The following is a 27,562-nucleotide window of genomic DNA, read 5'->3' on the forward strand; positions in this document are numbered from 1 at the left end:
AATGGCATTAATAGAGCCCCTGAGCTGCCTGGAAGGTCCCGTGCAGGGAGCTGAGCAGAGCCCACAGGCTCAGGGCTGCAGAGAGGGGCAGTCAGCATGGTTCTCATGCCCCCCGTGATTCACATGTCACCCAAGTCTGCAGAGTCGGCAGTTCTGAGACACAAAAACCTCAACTTGCCTCTGCTGATCTTAGCAATAAAAAGTCCTTACTTATTTATAAGTACACTCTGCCCTTCCATTTTCATTGGAGGATTTCAAATAGTTTTCTGGGGAAAGAGGACTGATTCATTCTACTTTACATGATTGGGTCAAGGTCTTACCAAAAACCATCGTCTTTTCCTACACATTTCCAAGTGAAATTTTTCTGCAAGACAGATATATGTTGGCGAGGATTTTTCTTTAATGAGAACACTCAGAATGAGCACCCAGAATTTGTTCCTTGCTTTTTCCCTGGGGAAGTTATGTCCATTCAGTAAGACAAGTATAAGTACTGTACAGTTATGTCAACTGAGCTCTGTCTAAAAATGCACTTTTTCATTTATTTCCTGAATTGGATGTTTAATAAAATAGAGTATTCTGGGTGGGTTCTACCCAACGTATACTGAATTCATGAAATTTGTTGGTACTTCCTCTTTTTTCAAGACACTTATTTCAGCTGAGCAGCAAGGGAAACACTACATGTATATATGCAAAATAATCCACATCTGCTCTTTTAAACACATCGTTTCAGTGATGGCGACAGTCTGAAACATATCCATATATTTGGAGATGTGCTCCAGAATGGGTGACTTTCTTTCTGCTCTTTGATCGATAGGCGCTCCTGATCTAAAGGAAATGGTCTAGGTCTGCACAAGCCCAGGGACAGGCACTGGGGGACAGGGAAGCAGGGGACAGTGGGGGAGTTTCAACAGAAGTTTCTTGACAATGACAAGAAGGTGGTATTAAAACCTGGATTTGGAGCTACCAAAATGCCTGGCCTCCTCTGTTAATGAGAGACGGTTATCACAGATAATAGTATTTAGTGATATTTTGGTTTAAAAATCTATTTAAAACCTATTTAACTATTCATAAAATAGCTGAGAAATGTAATGAAGTAATGGAAATAATAATATATCGTTGTTATATATTTTATTGTTAATAATTTATGAAAATGGATGAGTATGTCACCTCAAATAAAAATGTCAGCTGCAGACACAGAGTTTCATTATTCACCTTTGGGTGAGTCAAGGTTTAAAAATAGAAGGCCACAGAAACAAAGAGAAAAGAAGACTTTTATCACCCTCTAAATTTAGGGCCTTGGATGATAAGGGCTCTATGTGTCACAACACAAGGCAATTTCACCTCCAAAGTGCTAAAGTTAAATCGCCATTTATTTGAAGTCTCTGAGATACTGTGTTCCATTTTTATTCTGTTTTATTTGATCTATTTCCTGGGAGTAAGCTCAGTCCTACAGGGGAAAATATGAAAGCTGCCGCTGTACTATGATATGAAAACTGTGAACAGCCCTGTCTGAAAAAAGTGATCCTAACCACCAAGTTTAAGGGCAGACATCTGTACCATTGCATCAGCTATGGCAAACCAAGGAAACTCCACTTTAAAACATGTAGATATCATCTGACCAGGGGCTTTGTGTCTTCTCTCACTAGCACCTTGGGAGAAATTATTTTTTGGAGTTAAGAAAGTGATTTCTCAGTGGTGGGTTGGGAACAGGAAGAAAGATGAAGGAAACTGAGGCAAGCCCCCTACCCAATGGAGAAACACCACTGTGGCCAGCCAGATTTCCTTTAATATTTGCTAGGATCAAGCCTGCAGAAAACAAACAAAGAAACAAACAAACAAACAAAAAAAAAACCTGCTTTTGGGCTTTGTTTCATTTTGTTTTGTTTTGTTTTAAGATTTTATTTATTATTTGACAGAGAGAGACAGCGAGAGAGTGAACACAAGCAGAGGGAGTGGGAGAGGGGAGAAGCAGTCTCCCTGACTCAGGGCTCAAACCCAGGACACTGGGATCATGACCTGAGCTGAAGGCAGACAATAACTACTGAGCCACTCAGGTGCCCCCTAAAAAACTGGGTTTTGAAAAAGCTTCTCTTCTGATCCAGATCTATCCTCAGCTGCCCGGGCAAAAGATGAAGGCCGGGGAAAAGAACGAAAATAGAAGGGGGAAGATGCATAGACGAACCACGAATGTTGAATCTTCAGGAGGCTGCAAACCAGAAATTGTGTGAGAACCTTCTGGAAGCTGCCATTTCTCATTTTGGGAAGGAAGAGGAGAACAGTTTGGGAGTAATCCGAGTATTTTCTCCTATAAGAATGATATAGCAGTTGCCAACTCGTAGATATTTCTGAAAAAAATAACGATGCTCATTTGCCTTACAACCAGCAAAGCAAGGTTGACTGTTCCAGCATGAAGATCCCACACTGCTTTAGGTATATTACAGTTCCTACATTCTTTTTCAATTTTATTTCACATGGTTTAAGCACAAACACAGTTGAACGTATTGTTGGTCATTTAGAGCTCTCCATTTTTCTGACTCCTCATCAAATGGCGGGGTTAATGAATTTTTACAAAACAACTGCTTTTTTTTATTTATTTATTTATTTATTTATTTGACAGAGAGAGATCACAAGTAGACAGAGAGGCAGGCAGAGAGAGAAGCAGGCTCCCTGCCGAGCAGAGAGCCCGATGCGGGACTCGATCCCAGGACCCTGAGATCACGACCCGAGCCGAAGGCAGCAGCTTAACCCACTGAGCCACCCAGGCGCCCCAACAACTGCTTTATATAGCAGAAAGATCTCTGAACTTGGAGCCACAAGAGCTAGGCTTGGGTGATTTTCGCTAATTTGCTTTGTAACTTTTCATAATTCATATAAACTGAGTCATCCAGTTTTCTGGGGAAAATCAGACAATAAATATGCAAGTATTTCATGAATTGTAAAGAACTAAATAGTTTTTTTAAATCAACATCCAGGTTTGTTTGTTTTTTTTTTAAATCAGCATTGAGTTGGCCCTGGCATTGGGCCGAACATTTAATAAGTTAATTACATGTTATGAAAGTTGGGCTCAGGGTTTTGGAGGTGAGGAGAATGGGGGGGGTTTGGGTGAGCCTGGTGGTGGGTATTATGGAGGGCATGTATTGCATGGAGCACTGGGTGTGGTGCATAAAATATGAATCTTGGAACACTGAAAAAAATTTTTAATTAATTTTAAAAAATTAATTAATTAAAAATTAAAGGTGGGCTCTCCCTAGTTATCATGTAGCCTCCAATAGGAAGGGGAAAGTCAGTCACTGATTCTATCTTTACACTCCTTCCTGGAGTGGGGGACAACATTGGGAACATTGCTCATCCAAGCCAGTTGTACAAGAATAATAGCAATCTGCGCTTTCAAAAAATTAATTATTTAGAATGGAAAATTTTAAGACATTAAATCATTTTGTTGGTGTTTTTGAGGGGATGTTTCTCCCCCATGCCCTATTCTGGAGAAATGGAACCAAAAAAGGTAAGGCAGATGGGAAATCAAAATATCACCTGAAATGAAGTTTGGAGAACATAGTTTAGTTGGAGAGCCTGATGTGTCTGCTAGCTGAACCTGAAATTAGAAACACTTACCCACTCGGTCAGAAGAGTAGTTCAGTGAGGTAGCTCTCTCTATCTATGACCAACGCAATTCAAACTTTACCAATGGAGCAAACCACTACACCACTGCCACCTTGGGGTGAAATGAGTAAAAGGCAGAGAGGCTCGGAGTTACACTTAATTGTGGTCCCTTCACAGAAGGGAAACATCAGGAGTAGTGAAAAAGCATTCCTCATCGCATTTCTCATTTTGATCTCTTATCTCTTTGGGCTTACCTCTCAAGCTCCCATGGGAAGGGGACCAGCAATCCTTCAGGACATTTCTGTTCTCATCTCTAGGCCATCTTTCCAATAACAACCACTGCTGCTCCAATAATAAAACTTATAGGCATACCTCTGCAACAAATCCAGTAACACTGGTGTAGTAGACTGAACAGGAATTTGTTTTCTCACAGTCATGGAGGCTGAAAGTCTGAGATCAATAGTAGTAGGGTTGGTGTCTATCTTTGACTTGCAGATGGCCTCCATCTTTGCATGGCTTTCCTTCTGTACCTGTCTGTGTTCTAACCTCTTCATAAGGACACCAGTCAGATGGATTAGGGCCTGCCCTAATGACCTCATCAAAGTAATAACCTTTTTTTTAAAAAAAAAAAGATTTTATTTATTTATTTATTCATGAGAGACAGAGAGAGAGGCAGAGCCAGAGGGAAAAGCAGGGTGCCTGCTGAGCAGGGAGCCCGATGTGGGACTTTATCCCAGGACACTGAGATCATGACCCGAGCCAAAGGCGGACGCTTAACCATCTGAGCCACCCAGGCACCCAAAGTAATAACTTTTAAAAGGCTCTGTCTCCAAATACAATCGCATTTGGAGATACCAGGAGTTAGGGCTTCATCATGTGAATTTTGGGATGGGCATAATTCAACCCATAACAACTGAGATACTCTGGATTTTAATATAACACTTCTTTCCATTTCAAATTTCCAAAGAGAATGAAATTCCAAATCCCACAGCAGATTACAGTCCAAAATTAAATTATCTTGCCCTGTGGACTTAGAAGTTTAAAATCCAGAATTCTTGTTAAAACAAAACCAAGGACGATGCTCTTCCAGGCCTTATTCTGCTCAGTCCCAGCATTTGGCATTCTGGTACCTCAGTAGAATTAGGGCTTATTCAGCTGGTACAGCCTGAGCTTTCTCCAAATGGAATGTGGGCAGTCTCTTCAGGGCTTTGGAAATTACAAGATCAAGATTCTCATATCCTTCTTTTTTTTTTCATAGAGTCCAAGAGTGAATAGGATGTGTGATTTTACCAGGTCCTACACCCACCACACTTGGAAAACAAGCCAAAGCACAGCCCCTAAAGCAGGAAATGATTATGTTTCCAGGCTTAACACTTAGTATTGTCTAAGGCCATAGCCGACACTCAATGGTGCCTGAGAGGGAAAAAGCAAAGGCATCTTGGTTTCAGCTTTGTTAGGATGCCAGTCAATGCCAGTGTTGTGGAGTCCACAAACTGCAAAGCCAATAAATGGGGGGAAAATCTCCCAGCAAAAGGCTGAACTTGGCATCATGAATGCGGCCTCCACGATGCCTGTAACTCAGTCCATCCGCAGACTCACACAGAGCCTTTGCCGAGGCTCCCTTTGTTTAAGACCCAGCGAGGACCTCAATGGAAACTTGTACTTGCCTGTAGACAAAAGTCACCACTAACTGTAGTTAACAGTCAAATGGCAAAATGCAACGAAGCCGAAAGCCAAGCTTCTTCTGGGTGAAGAAGTTAAATGCCAGCCGGATAGAGACCACTACGCTCCACCAACTTCTTCACTTCCTGCCACGCCCTCAAGGCCACAAGTGCAAAGCCACCTCTTGTGGCACTACCAAAACCGCACCGTGGACAGACTTTTCCCCACAAATTCCTTAAAAAAATAACTCCCTCACCATTGATCTATTCCATACCATTCCCCAATCGTTTGGTACCTTTTTATTTAGAACTTACAGAAAAGTTACAAGAATAATACAAGGGGGGCGCCTGGGTGGCTCAGTGGGTTAAAGCCTCTGCCTTTCACTCAGGTCATGATCCCAGGGTCCTGGGATCGAGCCCTGCATCGAGCTCTCTGCTTGGCAGGGAGCCTGCTTCCTCCTCTCTCTCTCTCTGCCTGCCTCTCTCCCTACTTGTGATCTCTATCTGTCAAATAAATAAATAAAATCTTTAAAAAAAAAAATAATACAAGGAACTCTCATGGAGTGTGTGTGTCTATTACATATGAAATACATACTAATGGTAAATACCTACATATACATACGTAGATATTGCTATCTATGTGCACGTAGCATACACATACACACATCGGATTCACCAGTTGTGTTTATTTTCCCCACTGATGTCATAATTCTCTGTGTATGTGTCCGTAGGTGTATGTAACGAAACCAATTTAGAGTAAGGGGAAACATCCTCTCTTTTTACTGTTTTTATCCGTCAAGAAATCTAACATTGATAAAATTATATTATCTAGTTCAAGTCTATATTCAACTTCTATCAATTGCCCCTTTATACTTTTTATTCCCCTGGCTCAGAATTAAATTCCAGGTCACAAATGTCTCTTTAACTTCTCTTACTCTGAAAGAGTTCCTTCGCTTTTCACTGTCTTTTTTATTTTAACGCCTTTGAAGAGTGCCAACCAGTTATTTTGCAGAGAGGCTCTCAGTTGGGATTTGTCTGATGTTTCCTATGATGAGATCCAGACTTTTAACAGGCTCATTTTAACCCTTAAAATGATGCTGTGTCCTTCTCAGGGTATTTTATTAGAAGGCACATGATCATGATGTTGGAAGCTAGTTTCTTCCAGTATTGATATTAAGTTTGATAACTTGCTTAAGATAACAATCAACAGGTTTATCTGGTAGAATTACTGTTTTCCCCTTTGTGATCAGTAAGTTGCAAGATACTCTGTGACTATGTGTATTAATTGTGAAACTTCCACTCACTAGCTTTTGCACCTATTGAAGATTTTCTATTTTTCTTTCCATTTTCTTTCTATTTTTCTTAGTTGACATTTGATTGCAAGAAAGAGTTTTTTCCTTCTCTGCCTTTATTGATTTATATCTATATGAACTCATGAATATTTATTTTAGTCAATGGTTTATAATTCATTTCTGTCATTCTTTATGTTGATGATCAAATTGTCCCAGATTGGGCCAGCATAAGCCTCTTCAAACTCACTTCTATGTCCTTTTGACACGAATCCGAACACTCCCTTACTTTTGGTGTAGTAAGATGTTCTAGGTTCATTTTATACTGATTCTGCCCCAGCTCTGGAATCAGCCATTTTGCCAAGAAGATCGGGTCCCTTTTAATGGAAAATGGTATAGAAAAACCAAGATCTGGGCACTAGTTATGCTCATCCCGATTGATATTTCATTGTTTTTGACACTTTAATCTGACAGATCTAAGTAATATTATGTTATATGAAAGATGTTTCATTTTTTATATGATCACACATATCTATCTATCTACCTGACATCTGTCATATCTATCTACCTATCTTAAAAATCATTAGTTCATACTGATCTAATTCTGATCCAACACACAGAATGTGAGAAACCTGGCTCCCATTATCCTCGAGATGTTTATTCACTGGCCTAAACCCAGAATACCCAGAAGGCAATTTCAGAATTATGAACCCATATAACTGAAAAACAAAACTACTAACTAGAGGTTACATGTGTTTATAGTGTTTTTAGATAAAATCCACACTAAAATGCATAAATCAATCTTTTGTTTTTGTATTCTAAATTTTGCTACCCAAATTAAAATGGCTTTTTTTTTTAAGGGTATCAGCTAATGATATCCCTCATTTCTGCCCCAGGTCTGAGTAAATTGAGAAACAGAGAGTAGGGCAGATGGAAGGTCAAAATGAGGAAGTAGATTAGTGACTGAGTAAATGGGTTTGCATAACGAAGACCAGAAGTCACCTGACCAGTGCCCTCTTGGGTCAGTCTTGATGGCTATCTCACAGCCTTGGAGAGAACCCGTTCCAGGTTGAGCAGAGAAGAAAGCCTGCTCCCCAATGTCATTTTATCCCCAAGGGAAGAAGAGCTGAATTGGACTACGCTCGAAGATTTAGATATACCAATTGATAAATCCCTCAGCTCTACCCTCCATCTTAACTTGGGGTGGGTAAAGGGGCAGAGGGAGACTGGAAATTATATTATATGAACTTCCTTCACAGAAACATTGAACACTAGGGGGGAAAAGTGCTCCCTCCCTCAACATTTTAATGTTGTATTTATTTTGGAATTTTATGTATTTGATTTAAAAAATACAGTGGGAATTCATGCAGTTTGCAATAAGTAGTACAATATAATACAACACTTTATAAAGGCAAAGATGATCATCGCCATTTCTTTATGCATTATAATCTTTTCTCAGATGACCGAACCCATTAACCTTCCAATATGCATATGGTTCCAATCATCCTATTTTTCCTTTTCCTAAAATGTTTTCCTTATTTTGTTACTAATGCTTCCCCTATCCCTAGGCAACAAATGCAGGCTCCTTGATTTTCTTGCAAGAAACAACGACACTTACTAACTCAGTTTCTGTAGGTCAGGAATCCAGGCAGAATTTAAGTGGGTCCCCAGCATCAAGAACTCTCACAAACCCCAATCAAGGCATTAGTCGGGGCTGCTGCCATCTCAGGGCCCAAGTGGAGAAGGATCCACTTGCAAGCTCACGCAAGTAGTTGACAGTAAGATTTCAGGTCTTTTCAGGGTCTTCCCTAGCTGTCGTCTAGAGTCCTCCCTCCTCGGTTTCTTGCTGCCTGGGCTTCTCCACAGGGCGGCTTCCTGCCTACAGCAGTTTACTTCATCAGGCAAGCAAGAAGAACCAGGGAGAGTAAGAGAGTGCTAGCAAGACAGAAATCACCATCTTTTGCAACCTAATCTTGGCAGGACAGCCCATTATTTTTGCCACATTCTTTTTATTCAGAGCAAGTCTGTAAGGCGTCTACACTCAAGAGGAGAAGACTGCACAAGATGTAAATTCCAGAAGCAGGGATCATCAGAGGCATCTCCGTGGTCCCCTTACTACTCACCTCTAAAATATTGCTGTGTGGTGGTAACTAATACCAGACATCCTTGACTGGGCTCTTGACTTTAGTGCTTGGCCATTCAGAAAAATCTGCGTTGTCTTTCATAAATAGTGTTTTATCAATTCCCATATAACTTAGAGCTTTTAAATCAAGAATACCTACTCTGTTTCACGGAATAAACTTCCCGCATCTATTCGTGTAATTATAAACCTTTCATTTTAATTAATTGAATTAGGTTGACAGATGTTTTGGCAATAAAAATAAGCCTAGTATTCTTAGAATATAGCCTAAGTGTCCTGGTGTTTTGATACACTGTTGCATTTTATTTGCCAGTATTTTATCTATATTTGCTCACCTGTATTTAGTACAGATGATTGTTCATAGCTTTCTTTTATGTACCATCATTATGAAATTATGAACCTGAGCTGGATTTATGAAAGAAACTACTGAATTTTCCATCTTTTTCTGGGGTCAGAAATAGTCTAACATACGATAGGATCATCTGGTTTTTTTTTTTTTTAATGGTTAGATAAAATTCAGCTGCGAGCCCATCTGGTGCCAGCACTTTTTAATGAAAGTTCTTCGAGCACCTTTTCAATCTCTTTTATGGTAATTGGTGTAATCACTTTTTTATTTCTTGATTTAATTTGGATATCTTCTATTTTGTCATGAAATCTTTTATTTCTTCTACATTTTTCAAATTTGTTGCCTTGGAGTTGCAGGCATTGTTTGATAATTCTTATCTATCCAGATTATCATATCTTATTTGTTTTTCTATATATTCTAGAGTGTTTTTTTCCTCCTAATACACTCATATTCAGTAGGCATCTAGCTGGAGTCCTCTGGGAAGTAGAGTAGCGGGAAAATATATACACACATACCCAGGAGCCTAAATGTGTTAACAAATCAACTGCAACACCTCGGGTCCATGGCATCCAATTCTGGGCACTTGGGGGACCCTGGCAATTACTGAATGAATGAATCATCTCATGCCTGTTGCATTAGTCAGTCCAGGCTGCCATGTAGAATGGGGGGCTTAAACAATGGGAATTCATTTCTCACAATTCTGGATGCTGGAAAGTCCAAGATCAAAGTGCTGGCTAATTCAGTTACCTGAGAGAGCTTTCTTCCTGGCTTGCACGTGGCCATCTTCTTGCTATGTCCTCACATCGCAGAGAGAAGGAAAGCTCTCTGGTGTGTCTTCTTATAAGACCATTACTCCCATCATACAGTTTCCTCCATCATGACCTCATGGAAACCTAATTTCCACCCAAAGGCCCCAGCTCCAAAAACCACTACATTGGGGTTAGGGCTTCAACATGTGAATTTTAAGGGACGCAATTCTGTCCACAGTAATACTGTTACTATAGTAATATCAACTACTCATGTTGTGGGTTTAATCGTGTTCCCCAAAGGATGTGTTCAAGTCCTGACCCTGATACCTGTGAGTGTGACTCTACTTGGAAATACAATCTTTGTAGATGTAATTAAAGTAAAATGAGGTCATAGGAAATCAAGATGGGCTCCAATCCAATGCCTGGTGACTTTTTAAGAAAAAGGAGATTTGGAGACAGACACAGGGAGAGAACACCACATGATCACAGATGCGGAGACCGACCGGAGTAATGCATCCACAAGCCAAGTAACACCAAGACGGTGAGTAACCACCAGGGCTGGGAGAGGGGCACAGTGTACACGTTCCTTCAGCGTCTCTTTAAGGAAGCAACTCTGCAGATGCCTGGATTTGGGGCTTGTAGCCTCCAGAACTGTGAGACAATAAATTTGTGCTGTTTTAAATCACACATTTTGTGGTACTTTGTTGTGGCAGTCCTAGGAAATGACTACACCTGTTGTCCTTGATTCTGGCTGTTTTACTAGTATTTATTAACCATTCAGCCTAATTCAGACTGAAAAACCCTCCTTAAATATCACTCACATTATGTCACTTCTTTGTTCACAAAACTGATCAATGAAGGGGCCTCTGGGTGGCTCAGTCGGCTGAGCCCCGACTGTTGGTTCCAGCTCACATCGTGATCTCATGCGTCTCGGGAAGGAGTCCCGCGCTGGGCTCCACGCTCCACGGGGAGTCTGCTTGGAGATTCTCTCTCTCGGCTCTTCCCCCCACTTGCTCTCTCTCGCTTTCTCTCTAAAATAAATAAATAAATCTTTTTTTAAAAATTGATCAATGATACACTATTTTCTCCAGTTATCACTAAACTCTGTTTATCTTATTTTCAAATTCCAAAAACAATTACATATGTTGTTCATGTTTTTCTCTCTTTCAACCAGTTAAACTCTTTATTGCCCAGAAATACACCACGTTCTCTTCTGCATTCCTGGTTTGTTCCCTTCATGTGTCTCCACCATCCTTCAGTGTCAATCTCACACTTTCTTTAAGGTTGAAATAAAAATGCAAATCAAATTTGTATTCATTATGCCAACACTTCTTATCTCTCTCTCCTATTAGTTTATAGAAAAGTTGGAATCTCTATCACAAAATTCTGCTCCTTATTACAAATCAATTGTTCTATCTGGGCTTATCATGATGACTACCCTTATAGGGGAACACGATTTCCTACTTGTGAAACTCCCTCAGGCCCAGAGCAGTGATAAGATATGCAAGAAAGACTTTCTAATTAATTTGCACCCACTACATGCATACTAATTGTGCCCACCGCATGCATAATAAACTCTGCATTTAAACATACGTGCATAAATCCTGGCCAAAAGTTATACTGTTCTGACCTACTCCATTAATGGTGTGTCTGACCTGAAGTCTTTCCCACTTTCAGAAAACTAAGAGGAAAGGAAGCTTCATTTATTCAAAATGCAAAATAGGATCTAGGGCATGAGTATGATCCAAGTGGTCATTTTGCAAATGATCTGCTTGAAGAAACTGTGCTTTTTTCCATAATTCGGCACAATAATCCATTTTAGTCAGAGAGCATGATAAGAAACAGAATTTCTCTTCTGTCATCGACAAGTGTCATTTATTGGTCACTTTTGTCCCGAGAGTCACCTCCTGGAAGATTTGAACTATCTTCCTGTCCCAGTCTTGGTCTTTGACAATAGTTACTCATTATCTAGAAGACTGATTCAGTGTCTAGACTTTCCCTCTCCACTGACAGTCCAATTACTGGCAGCCTCAAGTGATCCCCAAGTGCCTGCCTATCTTAGTCTGTTATGGTTGCTCTAACAGAAATACAGAGACTGTGTAGCTTCAACAGCAAAAATTTATTTCCCACAGCTCTAGGGGTTGGGAAGTCCAAGATCAAGGTGCTGGCAGCTTTGATTCTTGGTGAGGGTCCTATTTCTGGTTTACAGATAGAGGCCTTCTCCCTGTATCCTCACATAACAGAGACAGAGATCACTTCTCTCATGTCTCTTCTTTTAAGGGCACCAATGTCATATGAAGGCTCTACTCTCATGACTTCATTACCTCCTGGAGGCCCCACCTCCTAAAACCATCCCAATGGGATTAGGGCTTCACTAAATGAATTTGGTGGGGAGGGGGGTTGGAGGAACACAAACATTTGGTCCATAGCACTGCTCTCATTTAGGTAAACTGTGTATACCACCACCACCTTCCTACTGATTCATCTCCGCGTGTTCTTGCCTTCGTTCACACTCCCTAGCCACATGGGCAGCTTGCTGTTCCTCAGACAAGCCCAGGAACACACACAGTTCTTTCTGCGTGGAATGTTCTCTCTCTAGATAGCCTCGTGTTTCCTTACCTCGTCCAGCAGTTCTCTCCTCTGATGTCAACCCCTCTGTTGAAAATATTGTACATTAGTAGAAAGTTTGAGGTAGAGTAAGGCCAACAGAGCAAGAGACAACCGCCATTGAGAGGATAGTTTGCTACTCACAGTCACCAAGAGGAGGCAGTGTGCCAAATCACTTGGGGCCACAAGGGGAACACTGCAGTCAGGATGCAGGACGGGGAGGCAGGGTTGGCAGCAGGCAAGAGCCGACGCTGTTTCTATGAAGAGACGGGATAAACAGGTTTAGGATTAGGATTGGCTAGTTTAAATAACTTCAGTAGATTGTGCACCAAAAGGTCTGTCCCTAGTTGTTTCAACTGGCTGTGGTGGGATTAGAACCTGGATAGTGGCCCAGAGTATAAGAGCCTACAAAGGAGGTGACTGAGGGGTGGGCTCTGGATTGGTTGGTTTAAACTTGAAACACATGTTCATGGGAGAGCTGTTTACTCCCCATAAGAACTGGCTAACCCTGGAAGAGGTGGTCACTACAGGGTCAGGAAAACCCTAGATATCAAAGAATACAGAAAATAAAAGAAATGGTTAATACAGTTTTTGAGAGGCCTTCCCTGGCATCCTAAGAAAGCACCTCACCATCTGTCTCCATTTCCTTATCCTCTGTGTATCTTCACAGCACGTTACAGAATGTACCTGAGAGATATTTGTTGTATGTCTTCTCTACACTAGAATATAAATTCCATCAGAATTTATATGCAGTAAGGATACTACTGTAACCCCAGCACGTGAAATGTGCTTAGATCTGTTCTCTGCCCACAGTACATGCTAAAAAAATACTTGTTGCCTAAATACACGAATACTATATAAATGGTTACAATGTAGCTTGGGATATAATTTTCAGTGACTGCATCATATGTGGATTCTGTATCACCAATAATTACATGGACGTAAAGAAAAAATGTGCTTGATGATGGCTCACCCAGGGCCATATATGTGAGAAAGTATACATAAAATATTTGAATAAAGTTTTTCAGGAAATATAAGAATGGAAAAGCCATTCTTTTATTTATTTATTCCATAAATAAATGGAATTTATTTATTTATTATTTATTCCATAAACAAATGGACATTTATTTCTAAATAAAACAAAATTATGATATATATTATACAATTACCTGTGTTGATAATATGAATTAATTAAGCATTATTTAATATGTAATTGTATGCATGTCATTAAGTTAACATTAAAATCTGCAAGCTGAAATTTAACAGTTTCATCTACATCTCCCAAAATGTGTATATTCAAGTTGGTCAAAAGCATTATCCTTGGGAGAATTACCTTATATCGGAGATTGCTTTACATTTAGGCATATAAAGTATGCTTTTAGTCTACTTAATTCAGGATTTTGTTCATGTCAAGGCATTTTTTTTTTTTTTTAAAAAGCTTTTGCTAGAAAGACATTAAAAAGTTAAGGAGAGGGGCGCCTGTGTGGCTCAGTGGTTTAGGCCACTGCCTTCGGCTCAGGTCATGATCTCAGGGTCCTGGGATCAAGTCCCACATCGGGCTCTCTGCTCAGCAGGGAGCCTGCTTCCCTTTCACTCTCTCTGCCTGCCTCTCTGCCTACTTGTGATCTCTCTCTGTCAAATAAATAAATAAAATCTTTAAAAAAAAAAAAGTTAAGGAGAGCAAATTAATGTCCAGAGTAAATTAATGTCAATCATGTAAACACAACAGGTATATAACCAAGCTTACCCAAGGAAAAGATCAGTTCTCTTCATGCAAGGAAGACATGGCAGAGGGCAACAGAAGCAGAAATCACTAAAAGGAATGAGTTGGAGCCTCGAAGAAGAGAATTAACTTCCCTTCACTACCAACTGTGCTTTGTCCTGAAAGCCCTAGGGGGAAAAAAAAAGAAACCAGAATTTTGAGACTTGATGAAGCCTGAAAGAGTGATGGCATAATTGGGGAAACTGAGGAAAGGAAAAAGGGTCGGGGTGGGGTGTCTGAGATCTGGTTTGTAGATTTTAAGTAGGAAGTCATTGCAGAACATCTAAGAGGTCCTGAGAAAGGAGCTGAGCTAAACCAGAGGTTCTCAGACACGGGTGCAAATTAGAATTACCGGCAGAACTTCTAGTGCTGATGCTCTCTTCCTCCTCTCCAGAAATTCTGATTCCGTTGCTCTAGGGTGAGCCCAGGGCCTTGTCCTGGATGGAGAGAGACGTCATTTTCAGGCTATTTACATGGAGTAATCTTTCCTAGGTGAAAGTGCTATGGTTGGTTGAAAAGAACAATGAGAGAGGCTCATGCCTGGGTTTACATCTCTGCTCTGGCACTTCCTGGATGTCAGAACCTTCAACAAAGTCATCGACCTTCCTGAGACTCACTTACCTTTTTCTTATAATATAGAGAACATCGTCTATCTGTAAGACTCATGTGAGAAGATAGAGGTCAGCTGACTTACTATATCTACTCAAATGACTCTGTTCTCCCTTCTCTTTTTCTATATGGAAGTCTTGAAAAATGATATTTTTAAAGCCATTCAGATAGTTGCTGATTTGTAGTATGTACTTTCCTTAAAAATGGTTATTGACTAAGTATGTTCTGTGCTGATCAAGTTGCATATTCTATTTACTGGGTACTGTAGAGGTAGTAATAGTGCTGATCAATAGAGCTTGTGATAGAGGACACACACTTAAACTTCTAAGATGGACAGGAATTGCCTGCATAAAACAGCGGAAAATGTTTCCTCACCATGCCTAAAAATCCAGATGGACCATGGAACTTATATTTAAAATGTGTGTGTATAATCTACACTTGTATCAAACCCAGAGCTCATACATATCTCTGTGGTCTTCATCGATATCAATGAAGACTCATGTGTCCTTCATTTCCTTAACAAAACTTCATTTCCTTTTAAATATCTTAGAACTCAAAATCTTCCATCTTCCAAGTTATGCAGACTCTTTGACAGGAGGAATAATGTCTAAACAAAGAAACAGAGTCCGTGAGCCTCAGTAATAACAAACAAACAAAACACCCAATGAACTGAACCAGAAAGAAAAATCTAGGGAGACCTTTAAGGTAATTTTTGCTAATGATGTAGTTTGCAAAGCTAACTGAATTATGTTCTCATTTGGAAATGTTTCTATTGACACTGCTCCCTTGGCAAACACCCATTTTCTCTCAATAGTTAGAATTTATCAACTACAGCACTAAGGAAGAGAGCCAAACACATGTGGCCATCCAAAATGCTTTCTTACTGTTATTGAACATTAAATAATCTACACAATTAGAGGATAGCACCCAGTAATTGCTATAGTCTGAATGTTTATGTCCTCCCAAAATTTGTACATTGAAATCCTCATGCCCAACATGATGGCATTGGGAGGGAGGTCCTTGGGCGGTGTTAGGTCCTAACGGTGAGCCCTCACACATAGGATTAGTTTATAGGCTACCTGGTCTACAGTATTTTGTCAGAGCAACCCAAACAGACTGAGACATGATAGTCATAATCATTATTATTTTGGCTTTCAAAGTTGTCCTCCAGCTCTTCATGTTTTTCCCCCATCTTGAGTTCCAAAGAAGCAGAACTAGAGAGACAAAGATTCATATAAAACTGATCTACTAAGAGAATGAATATTGGGAAGCACTTCCTTATGGGTCTCTCATATTTCTACTTGTTTTATCAGCACTGGCACTCGTTGGCTCTGTTCTGAACTATCTTTTCAAGGCTACTTGGGTAACAAAGAGCCTTACAAGCTAGAGATAATGTCTTCCCCCTCAGCAAAAGATCAGTTTATTGTATAGCATAACAAAGATAACGTTTCCTCCTGGGACAAAGGTCAGATACGTTTGCTTCTTTGCCAGCATAAGATTGAAGTCGCCTAAGCTCAAGGCTTCTCTCCATAATCCACCCTACTGTGTGTCACCAGCTCTCTGGGCATCACCTTAAGGGAATTAGAGTGTGGGGAACCGATGTTAAAATGGAGACACTCAAGCTACTGTTATTGCTCTTTATCGTAAACTGTCCTTTGTCGCTGACACAACAGTCTCCTATCTTCTTCCAGTATCCGTAAACGGTAGCAGGTGGCCTGGCTAGCTTGCAAGACCTCTCACAGTTCTTGACAGTTTGAGCGAGAAGGATGGGGTGCTGATAGGGATGTGATTTCCAAAAGAGGAAGAATGAGAATTTCTTGAGTCAATGAACAAAATTTGAAGGACGTCCATGGGAACCTGTAGTGAATATTATAGTCAAATTGTGTGCTCAGCCAGGCAAGAAGTGGTCCTTAATTGTATTGCCTATTAATGAGGATGAATTGGGAAGGTGGTTGCGGGTCAGCTATTGGGAAGTAGCTTCAACACAGCTGTCAGAATGGTGCCTTGATTACTGCAAATGTCCCTCCAGGTGGAGGGACTTCCTTACCAATCTGGAGGTCAGCCTCACCTCCATCCCATTGTAACAACCAGTATAAAGGGGGGTGGCAGAAGTTTTTACACTCTACAGACAACAGCTACGAAGATGTCTATGGTGAAAAGAGAAGGAATTCCAAGGGCAGACACCAAGTGAATTATTAAAATTTGGGTTGCTAACCTTGACACATGAGAATACGACAGGTAGCATGGCTGAATGGGAAATGGGGGGGGCATCTTGTGACTCAGCAATTCCTGCTGTTCCTGCCAACATTAGAGCTATTCAGAGATAAGAAGTCATCAATTCTTTTGCAGTAGGTCTTGGTTGCGATAAGGGAACACTGACCCTCTTGGGGAGAGTTTTCTGATTTAAAAAACAACAACAGCAAAAGAACAGGGACACCCGGGTGACTCAGTCCTTAACCAGCTGCCTTTGGCTCAGGTCATGATCCTAGGGTCCTGGGATCGAGACCTGCATCGGGCTTCCTGCTCCACCAGAAACCTGCTTTTCCCTCTCCCACGCCCCCTGCGTATGCTGCCTCTCTCGTGGTGTCTCTCTCTGTCAAATAAATAAATAAATAAAATCTTAAAAAAAAAAAACAAACCAACAAAAAACAGCAACAACAAAGCTCTCACAGGAAACTACAGACATGGCATTGGCTAGTAATTGAGCTCCTACCACTCAGGAGTGGGTTTAGACTGTTGATGAATGTAACTTTCTGGTGTATAAGAGACTGACATGAAGAATTCTAGATAAATTTTGTGATCAGCCCTCCTTCCCCGAAAAGCTTCCTTAGCCTTATGTTAAAAGCAGGTGAAAAGGTAAGAGATGTTATGGAGGCAACAAGAAGTCAATGCCTTGAATTAAGGCTGAGCCCTTTCAAAAGTTGCCACTGCATGAGTCAAGCCCGAGTCTCAGCAAGCAGGTATGAACTCTGCAGCCCTAGGTGGGAAACAACGTGGCTGTAGTTGTTCAATCCAGGGGACCCCATAGCCGAAATAGATGGCATCCATAGTGATGAACTTGCTGACTGATGCAGGGCTTTATGTGGGCTGAAAACATTGGGCTTCATCTGGTTAAGACTTGTTCATCCCCTGTGCTGGCTGAAACCAAAACTGAACCCACCTGGCTTACAGGTGCACAGCTGCTCACTCCTCTCCCACCCCGATCCCGTCCTTCCCTATATTCCAACCTTGGCTGCTCTAAGGATGTCTTAAGGTGACCAAAAGCCCTATGCACTGTGTGAGTACGTAGGGAATGTCAGCAAGGGGAAGATCTGAAAGACTATGGCTCTATAGGATGCAGACACCCAAGTCACCGTCCTACCTGATCTCTTGTCACCATCCTACCTGAACTCTTGGTTAGGGAGGACTCCTGGATTCAGCTAATGAATGGGGTTTGGGCAGAGTTCCCAGTGGGGAGCCTTCTGGGAGGAGTCCTTTGGGCTGATTTACTGCACTATTGTGCTGACCGAATGTATACTCAGCATGCGGGCTTGCCATGCTTAAACCATGAATGCTTACCAGGACCAGAGCAGATTCTCCAAGTGAGGAGAACTGTATGCAGAGTTATAGTGCCTTTGGGACCTCATAGCTTTAGTGAGTCCTTTGAGCTACAAATCTTCAGCTAGTGGTTTTGATGATTTGAGTGTCTGGTAAAGGGACGTAGTCTCCACTGGGAGATGCCCCGTAGGGTTTTGGACTTGTTACCTCCCTGATACAACTGATAGGTGTCCCTCTTTTGAAAAGCTATCAGCTTGCCACTGGGATCTTGTCAAAACTGCATGCCTAACCCATGGAGGTCTTGTGATTCTCAGCCTAGTGTTCTTATTTTGGGTAGGACAACACGGAACTCAATGACAAGGCAGGAAGGATTAAACAAGTCTCACTTTCAAGTGAAAATGAAGTGTGAAACCAGCTTGACACTGGGCAATCTATTCAAAGTAAGGACTTGGCTCAATTATTCCAACTGAGCTAGAAACCCTAAGGGTTACCAGCCTGCCAGGAGGCTACCTTGGAGACACTGTCACCAGCAATCTGAAAAAACACCTTCTTTCCCGGGGTGCCCTCTGTGCCCTCAGGACTATACTTCTGCTGGAAGGTAGATAGGAACTTCCCTCCCTCCCTCCAAAACCTGGTGATTTAAGAGCTCTTTAAATGTTTAAGGCAACATCACAAATGGATCATTACAGTCCTCAGAAAATGAAAGATGTCTTTCTAAAACAAGACTACCCTTTGTTATGGGGGAGGGTGGGGCTCAGTGGGAAAATGGAGTCCTTATTTTTGTGGACCCTGAAGGAGTTATCCCGCTATAGGAACTGTCTAGTTAGAAAGGACAGTACACACTTTGTCCCTGACTGTAGCTGAAGTGATCGATGACCTCACGTTGGTATTTGAAGGCATTCAGATGCGTCCCAACTAACTGGCCAGAGCTCTCAGGGGTGAGGTGGTAGAATCACTCTAGACCTCCTCCTGGGGGCCTAGGCAGAGTCCATGCAGTTGCTTGTCTATCTTGGGTATCAGAAAGAATGCCTCGGGCAAAGTGAAAGGGTCAATATGGAAATGAAGGAGACAACTCTTGACTTTCTGAGGTGGAAGCCCATAGTTTAGGAGATTTATTCAGCTGATTGAGTCTGAGACCCGGAGTGCAGTCGAGGTCAATACTGCAGGTTGGCCTTACTCTGGAGTTGTATTAGCCTTAGCCCATAAGAAGCCAGTTGAACAGTTTGGCGCCTACCTCTGTAAGTCAGGCTAGTCAAAGTCAATGCCAAAGTGGTATAACGGTGGGTGACTTTTTTCAGACACCAAGAAGAAGATGTAGAATCAGTAGTGGGATACTGCTGAATGACAATCTTCTCAGGTCTGCCATGTTTCTGTATGTTTTATGGTCAGAGGAATTGGCTGCCTGTGTTCTGGATTACCTTGTCAAGGATGTTTGCATGGCAAACCGCTTTGGAAGATAGAGATAGTAAAGCCTGTGCACAAAAGGCGGGTTTGCTCACTTCCTGCTATGAAAGGTTCAACATCTCTAAGCTGGGGGAATTTCTCCTGTGATGAGACTCAAAGTCATCATTTAGTCCTCTGGGTACAGACACTGGGAACCCATGCCACAAAGATGACTCTGGCTCCTACCTTGCTATGTGTGAGAAATTACCCCTTGTCTCTGATACAGGCACTCTCTCTTCTTCCAACATCCATGAAACTGTGGCAGGCTAACATTGTCTCTGGCCCATCCCCAGCCCTCCCCAGTTCCTTCCAGTGCTCCCAGGAGAAGCCTGCTAGGGAAGAAGAGCAGCCGGATAGGGAAGAAGGAGTAGCCGAGCAATGCAGTGGCTTCAAAGGAAGTCAGTGCTAATCCTCATCAAATGGAGAAACATGAGAGTTTAAATTAAACCTCAAGTCCATCCTACTGGAGGTGAGAGGAGGTGTTTTTGTATCCCCCACACCTCAGTCTTGTCATTGGCTTTTGGATCCTCCCTTGGGTGACAGTGGGGGACGGTGACTAACAAGGAAGTTCTGGACACACAAAAACAATTCTCCAGAGATTGCTGGAGTCTGGATTAGCAGCAGCTTCCACTGCAGCCTACAAATAGGGACCCTGGGGCACCCGCCTAATATGCCATACCTGTATTCGTTAAATGCCTCCGTTATGGCTGGTAGTGTTCTATGGAGGGTAGATGTCAAACCAAAACCGTGCCATGAAAGGAAGCAATTCTGGATGAGTATCTTGGTGTGAGACAAGACCAAGTCAAGGGAAAACAGTGCTGGCTCCAGAGGTGACCAGCAGCCCCTATGAAGACAGTCATGTTGGCCAAAGGGGAGAACTAGAGAAATCTGAGGAATTGTTTTCCTGCCTGTACTTTTTTATCTCACTTCTTTCCACCTTTAAAATTTAGCCCCTGCAAACCACCAAAGGGAAAATGTGGCCTTTCTAGACATTTGGAAAAAGGCTTGGAAATAATGTTAAAAAAAAATTTTTTTTTTTTCTGACTACATCAAATACTAATAAATTGCTAGGGTGAACTGGAATGTCATTCCTGCAGAGCTGTTTTGTTGTGTTAGAACTTTCAAAGTAAAAAAAAAAGAAAAGAAAAGAAGAAGAAAGACATAAAATAAAAGACAGAAAAAGATAAATAGACATTCAGAGGAAAGGTTTTGGTTTTTGTGTTTTTTATACTTTCAGAGCTATTCTGGGCTACCCCTCTCCTAAATGAATAAATCACACCCCCCATAAAAATAGCATCACTGGAGAATGGCAGCCACACACAGCAAATACTGCATACCCCGGTCCAAATAACTCTTGTCCCGCAGGAGGCTGCTCTCCCATCACACTCATACCTCATAGTTCAACTTCAGCGATTCCAGGGGAGAAAAATGACAATGTCCACTGCAAATGGCTCTGCCGCAGGTGCCTTCACAGTTGAACGGCTTGATAACACCAAGAGCCACTCTGTACTTTGGACCCGTTTTTTTGCAGCTTTATAATCTTTGTCCACACTGGTCCAGCAAAATACAATCTAGAAAAGACTAGCTATTGTGGTAGAAATGAAAACAAGCGTGAGCAGTTAGAACCACATCCAAAAAACTCTCCTTTTGTCTCGTATAATCCTAAATTAGATCGAATGGATGTAACTGAGGAAAAGTCTAGAGATACATCCTCGGTGAATTGCTCACCCTTAATAAGAACAACCTGAGTTGTGGAACACCGGGGAACATTCTGAGCAGTGACAAAGCCGACAGTCTTATTTATTGACTTACGTCCTTGCAAAGTCGGCTTTGGCCTTTTTTATTCATCTGCACCATTCTTTTTCCTTCATCATTTCTTGCGGGAAATGAGGAAAGATGGTAATAGCTTGAGTAAGGAAGCCACATTTTCAGAAATATTAAAGGTATGGATCGGGCTGGGAAATGGTGGCGAGCGTGATAGCCAGAACTGGAACGCATGACACAAAAGAACATGGTAGGTACCATGTTCTTTGAACGGATCAAATATATTTGCCTGCTTTCTTTCCTGGACATGTTTTATTTGGGTGTTCTTCTGGCTCTACAGTGTCTCAAGCAGTTATTAAAGATGTGTGCCCTAAAAGTTGGCTTGTGACGTATTACCGTATTACTGCAGACCCCCTTTATGCATTCGTGTTATTCCCCGGGCTCTGAGAGGGTTTGAGTCAGTGGTCCTTGCTCTTTGGTCTTTTTTCAATATCAGAATCAGTAAGCAGATAGATCCGCACCAATAATTTCATCTGAGTAATGTCCAGATATGCTGAACGCTCTATGACCAAGATAGTGTGATAACTGACCTCAGGAATAAAAACAGGATTTTGCAATAAGAATAATGATTTTGGAAAAACAAGTCATGTAATAATATATACATTCTTCTGCAAGCATTTTTACCATTTCTTTGCTTCAAAAGAGCAAAGATGTGGAAAAGCACCTGTATTTTTAGTTTTACAAGTATGCATAAATTTAAAAGTCGTGAAAACCCACAGAGGTCAAGGGAAAGAAAATTGGCACTAACCCCAGAAAATAGGTCTCCGCATTCCTTCCAATCAGTCACTCCCTGCCCCACCCCTGTGCATAATCACCCTTCGGAAGTTTGTGATAATAATGTCCTTACCTTTCTTTATAATTTTACTTAATGAATAATTTTTGAAAGATTTTATTTATTTATTTATTTGACACAGAGAGAGATAGAAAGAGAGAGGTCACAAGTAGGCAGAGCGGCAGGCAGAGGGGGAGGGAGAAGCAGGCTCAGAGCTGGGAGCCCTGCTTGTTCCCAGAACCATGGGATCATGACCTGGGCTGAAGGCAGACGCTTAACCAACTGAGCCACCCAGGCGCCCCTTCATTTAAAATTTTTTGGCATTCATAAAACAAGAGTTTTGCATGCTTCCCAAACTCTGCATTAGCAAAATCACATCACATGCATGCTTTTGTGTCTTGTTTCCTTAGCTTAACTTCATGTTTGCAGAATTCATCCTTGTTCACATTTGTAGGGGTAGTTCACTCATTTTTTTTGACTTTTTAAATTATTATTATTTTTTAAATTTACTTCTTTTCAGTGTAGCAGAACTCTCTGTTTATGCACCACACCCAGTGCTCCATGCAATACATGCTCTCCATAATACCCACCACCAGGCTCACCCAACCTCCCACCCCCACCCCTTCAAAACCCTCAGATTGTTTTTCAGAGTCCATAGTCTCTCATGGTTCATCTCCCATTCCAATTTCCCTCAATCCCTTCTCCTCTCCATCTCCCCACTCATTTGTCTTGTTACAATCATGTTCTGACTACACAATGATTTAGATATGCATACGTCCATAGACTTGTGAGTGGTTTTCAGGTTGGTAACAACGCCACAGGTGTTCTAGAGCATATTTCCATGAGATTCTTCAGGTATACACTTTTGAATGCATTTGCTAGATCGCAGCATGATTCTTCTCATGTACTAGTTAGCACCAATCTGTTTTCCAATATGGCTGTACGAACTGACCTTCCCACCAGCACTAAGTGAGAACTGTCACCGTTCTACATCCTCACCAACACAGGACCACGTCAATCTTTTTAAGCTATTTAATTAAAAAAAGCATGTATATGCAAAAATGTACAAATCATAAGTATATAGCTCATGAATTATCAAAAGTAAACACAACTATGTAACTAGCACATAGGTCAAGAAATAGGACATTAAAAGCCTCCCCCCTGCCACCTCTTCCCAAATACTACCCCTTCCCTCCCTTATTCCTAGTGATAATTATTATCTGGACTTCTGACACTACAGGTTTGCTTGATTTTGACCTTCTTACAAATGGAATCCTGTAGTATGTATGTGCTGTCTCTGGCATTATTCACTCAACAGTATGTATACGAGATTCTTCCATGTCACTGAATGTGACATTCATGAGGTCTATTTACTCTATAGTATTCTGTGATTTGAAAAAGCCACTAATTATCCAGTCTGCTTTTTTTTTTTGCTTTACTTCCTTTTTTACTTTTTATTTTTAAACAATTTGTTTTTTATTTGAGTGTAGTTGACACACAATGTTACATTAGTTTCAGGTGTATAACAGAGTGACTCAACTTTTCTCTACATTATGCCAGTGGATGAGGAAGACTAGGCATGGAATATCGAATAGTGGACTATTACAGAATATTACTCAGCCATAGAAAATTGTGCCATTTGTGACAGCATGGATGGACCTAAAGGGTATTATGCTTAGTGAAATAAGTCAGACTGACAAATACCATATGATTTTACTCGTATGTGGTATCCAATCTGCTTTTGATAGATATTTGGATTATTTACCCATTTCATCAATTACAAAATGTGTTACTATAAACATTTCTGTACATGTCTTTGGGTACCTATTTGCATCTGTTTCTGTTGGGAACATTCACACGTACTGGGCAGAAATGCTGGGCCATAGGCTATGCATGATTAATCTCAGGGGTTAATTCATAGAGATTTTCATAGTTAGACCAACTTACATTTTCACCAGCAGAGTATGGGGGTTCCTGTTACTCAACAGGTTGTGTCTTGAGTCAGTCTTTTAACTACAACCAGTCTGACAGACACGAAGTCTTTAATTTTCATTTCCCTAGCCCTACTTAGGTTTTGTATCTTTTCATACATTTATTAGCCATCCAAATATTTATTTTATGAAAGGTCTGTTCAATTTTCTTCCCCATTTTTCTATCGGGTTGCCTGACTCTCACGGCTCTCTAAAAAGTTTTATGTATTCAGAATATGATCCTCTTTTATATATAGCTACCTTCATTTTGCTAATATTTTATTTAGGATTATTTAATTAATGTTAATAAAACTAGCCTATAGTTTTTCTTTCTTTTATAGTTCTTTCCAACTTTTAGTATCAAACTTATGCTAGACTCATAAAATAAGTTGGGGTTAGTTCTTCTTTTTCCTCACTCTGGAAAACTTTGTATAAAATTTGGTGATTTTCTTCTCTATGTTGTTTGAAAAAAATTCACACATGAAGACTCATGTAAATGTGCCTGCAGTGTTTTTGTGAGAAGTTTTAAATTTCCCATTCAACTTCTTTACTAGGTACAGGAGTATGCAGATCTATTAATTCTTGTGTTCACTTAAATAAGTTGTATTTTCTAAGAACTTTACATTTTATCTAAATTTCAAACTTTTGAGATATGTTTGTTTATAATAAGCTGCTTAAAATTTTTGATGGTTTTCAAAACATAAGATACTCTTTTTTAAAATTCCTGATATTAGGGGGTGCCTGGGTGGCTCAGTGGGTTAAGGCCTCTGCCTTCAGCTCAGGTCATGATCCCAGGGTCCTGGGATAGAGCCCCACATCGGGCTCTCTGCTCTGTGGGGAACCTGCTTCCTCCTCTCTCTCTGCCTGCCTCTCTGCCTAGTTGCAATTTCTCTCTGTCAAATAAATAAAATACTAAAAAAAAAAAAAAAAAAATCCTGGTAGTAGTTATTTGTGCCTTTTTAAACTTTCATTAGAATTGTCATATCTTCCTGGCGAATTGGTCATCATAAACTATCTTTCTTTTTATACAGGAATGATTTCCCCATAAAGACTACTTTGCATTAATATACTTGCTTTTTTCCAGTTAGTGTTTGTGTGGTATATCTTTTTTTCATCCTTATACCACCAAACTTCCTATGTCCTCATATTTTAAATGTCAAATTGTAAGGAGGAAATAATCGATTTTTTTCTTTAATCCACATGGCAAATTCTGTCTTTTTTTTTTTTAAAGATTTTATTTATTTACTTGACAGAGAGCGATCACAAGTAGGCAGAGAGGCAGGCAGAGAGAGAGGAAGGAAGGAGGCTCCCCGCTGAGCAGAGAGCCTGACATGGGGCTCGATCCCAGGACCCTGGGATCATGACCCGAGCCAGGGGCAGAGGCTTAACCCACTGAGCTACCCAGGTGCCCCAGGCAAATTCTGTCTTTTACTGGAAGGCTTTATCAATTTAAAAATTGGTGTAATTACTGATATTTGGGGGTTTAAAGATAGCTCCTCACTATCACTGAATTTATTATCCTTACTCTCCTCTCTCACATTTGCAGTTCATAATGCTTTTTAAAACTTATTTTTACTTGATCTGTGAGCTGTTAGACAATAATCATTAGAAAGAAACAAAGAGTAGAAGTTGAAGCCTCAAATGAGCAAAAAAATAGTGTGGTCTGGGAAAATTATGTCTCAGAACACTGAAATTCCTTTTAAAAAGATACATGAGACACAGCCAATGTGTTGAAAACCTATGAAGAAAAGATGAAGCGCTGGTAGTATGTGACTACATATGGTTTCGATTCTTCAAAAGAAGAAAGTGGTTTATTTTGCTTTTGACAGCCATCTTAAGGAAAATTCTGAAATTAATGTCTTAGAAAGAATGGTTTGTGAGGCAATCTTTAGAAGAAGGAATGGTGATTACTAATCTACAATGTGTTGATTTAAAATTCATATATGATTATCTATATTTTCTTTTTCTGAAAGAATTACTAGACTGTTGGAGCAGATAGCGATAGATATAATGGCTCTGGAATTCAACAAGCCATTTGACATAATACACAGTGGACTTGCTGGGGAAATTTGGGTTGAAGATTATAACTGAGCACATTCAAAACTGATGAATCAATGGTTTCTAAAAGCCCTGACTGATTTTCTGGGCCCCATCTGGTTCATGATTTTAAGCAATAGGATGCTTATTAAATTTGTGGGTGACATGAAGCTGTGAGAGGGGAAATGTGCATTGAGTGACAGGATATGGTTCAGAAGTATCCTTTAGGCTACCCTTCTGTATTCAGGGTGGATAAACATAGGGTCAGGAACTTGAATCCAAATATAAAATTGTTGAGACCAGGCTTAAGAGTGGTATGTGTGAAAAGGGTTTTAAACCCTTTAGATCAAAGTTGAGAGTAAGTTCAATACGAGGCAACAGTGCAAGGGGAGCTTCCAGAAGGTCTGTGTGGCTACAGTCATAAAAGTATTATATATCCCAGAGAGAATGGCATTGGTCAGAGATACTTGGAATACCAAGTTTCTCCCCCCACCACCCTAGTAATTTTATAACACCTACTGAAATGTGGTATCTCATCAGAAATTCTAGAACCCAGATTCTTCACAAAGCTGTGGAAAACTCCAAAGACAACAGAAATTCCAAAGTAAAGGAATGTAACTTGGTAATTTCCTTGATGAATGAGGATGGTTTGGGTGTTTGGAATACTGTCATCAAAGACTGGTTTTGGTATGCGAGAGCAAGATCAGATTTTACAAAGGCCTCCCCACACCCCTAGTGAAATCCACAGAAAGTTGCTGACTCAACTGTAAGCAATGGAAGGTTGTGTCGTAAGGGTGGGGACTGTGTAAGTGCATCATGAAAAGTGCACTTGAATTCTGTGTGACTTCCTTTCCCACTGGGCACTATCAGCCCATATGTAAGAGGCTCAGGAACATGGTTACATGTTTAGTTCTTGGCCAAGTTTTTCTTTGTTGTTTTCCCCTCCTTCAGAGAAGTTTTTCTCAAAAGGAGATTAATAGAACATTTGTTCCTCAAGAACAAGGACAGGAGTGATTGCGGTCAAATAAGCGGGCATGCTTGGTTAACCGTCTTTAAATTTTTTTTTTCAAATGGAAGTTTTATTTGTTACCAAGTAACAAAAGAGCCCAATGTTTCAAAATCAGATGTTTCCACAAAATTAAATAAAAATAGAAATCCCATTCTTTTCATACCCAATCATTTTTATATGAGACCCAGCTTTTATTATTTTATTATT

At 40.6% G+C, this 27,562-nt stretch overlaps 1 long non-coding RNA gene across 3 annotated transcripts; it reads right to left on the reverse strand.

Annotated features, from left to right (window-relative positions):
• Positions 1 to 1,984: 1,984 nt before the first annotated feature.
• On the reverse strand, positions 1,985 to 21,505 carry LOC123925082. Of its 3 annotated transcripts, XR_006814911.1 has the most exons (5): positions 14,507 to 14,595; positions 14,140 to 14,282; positions 12,537 to 12,649; positions 10,607 to 10,816; positions 1,985 to 2,345 (listed from the first exon to the last, which is right to left on the reverse strand). It is a non-coding gene; the product is annotated as an uncharacterized LOC123925082 (long non-coding RNA). The 3 variants fall into 3 exon arrangements; XR_006814912.1 differs by lacking the exons at positions 1,985 to 2,345; positions 14,507 to 14,595 and adding an exon at positions 21,136 to 21,505 and having other exon boundaries at positions 7,885 to 10,816; XR_006814910.1 differs by lacking the exon at positions 1,985 to 2,345 and having other exon boundaries at positions 7,885 to 10,816.
• Positions 21,506 to 27,562: the final 6,057 nt, after the last annotated feature.

This window comes from Meles meles, chromosome 14 (assembly GCF_922984935.1).
Source record: "Meles meles chromosome 14, mMelMel3.1 paternal haplotype, whole genome shotgun sequence".
NCBI lineage: Eukaryota > Metazoa > Chordata > Mammalia > Carnivora > Mustelidae > Meles > Meles meles.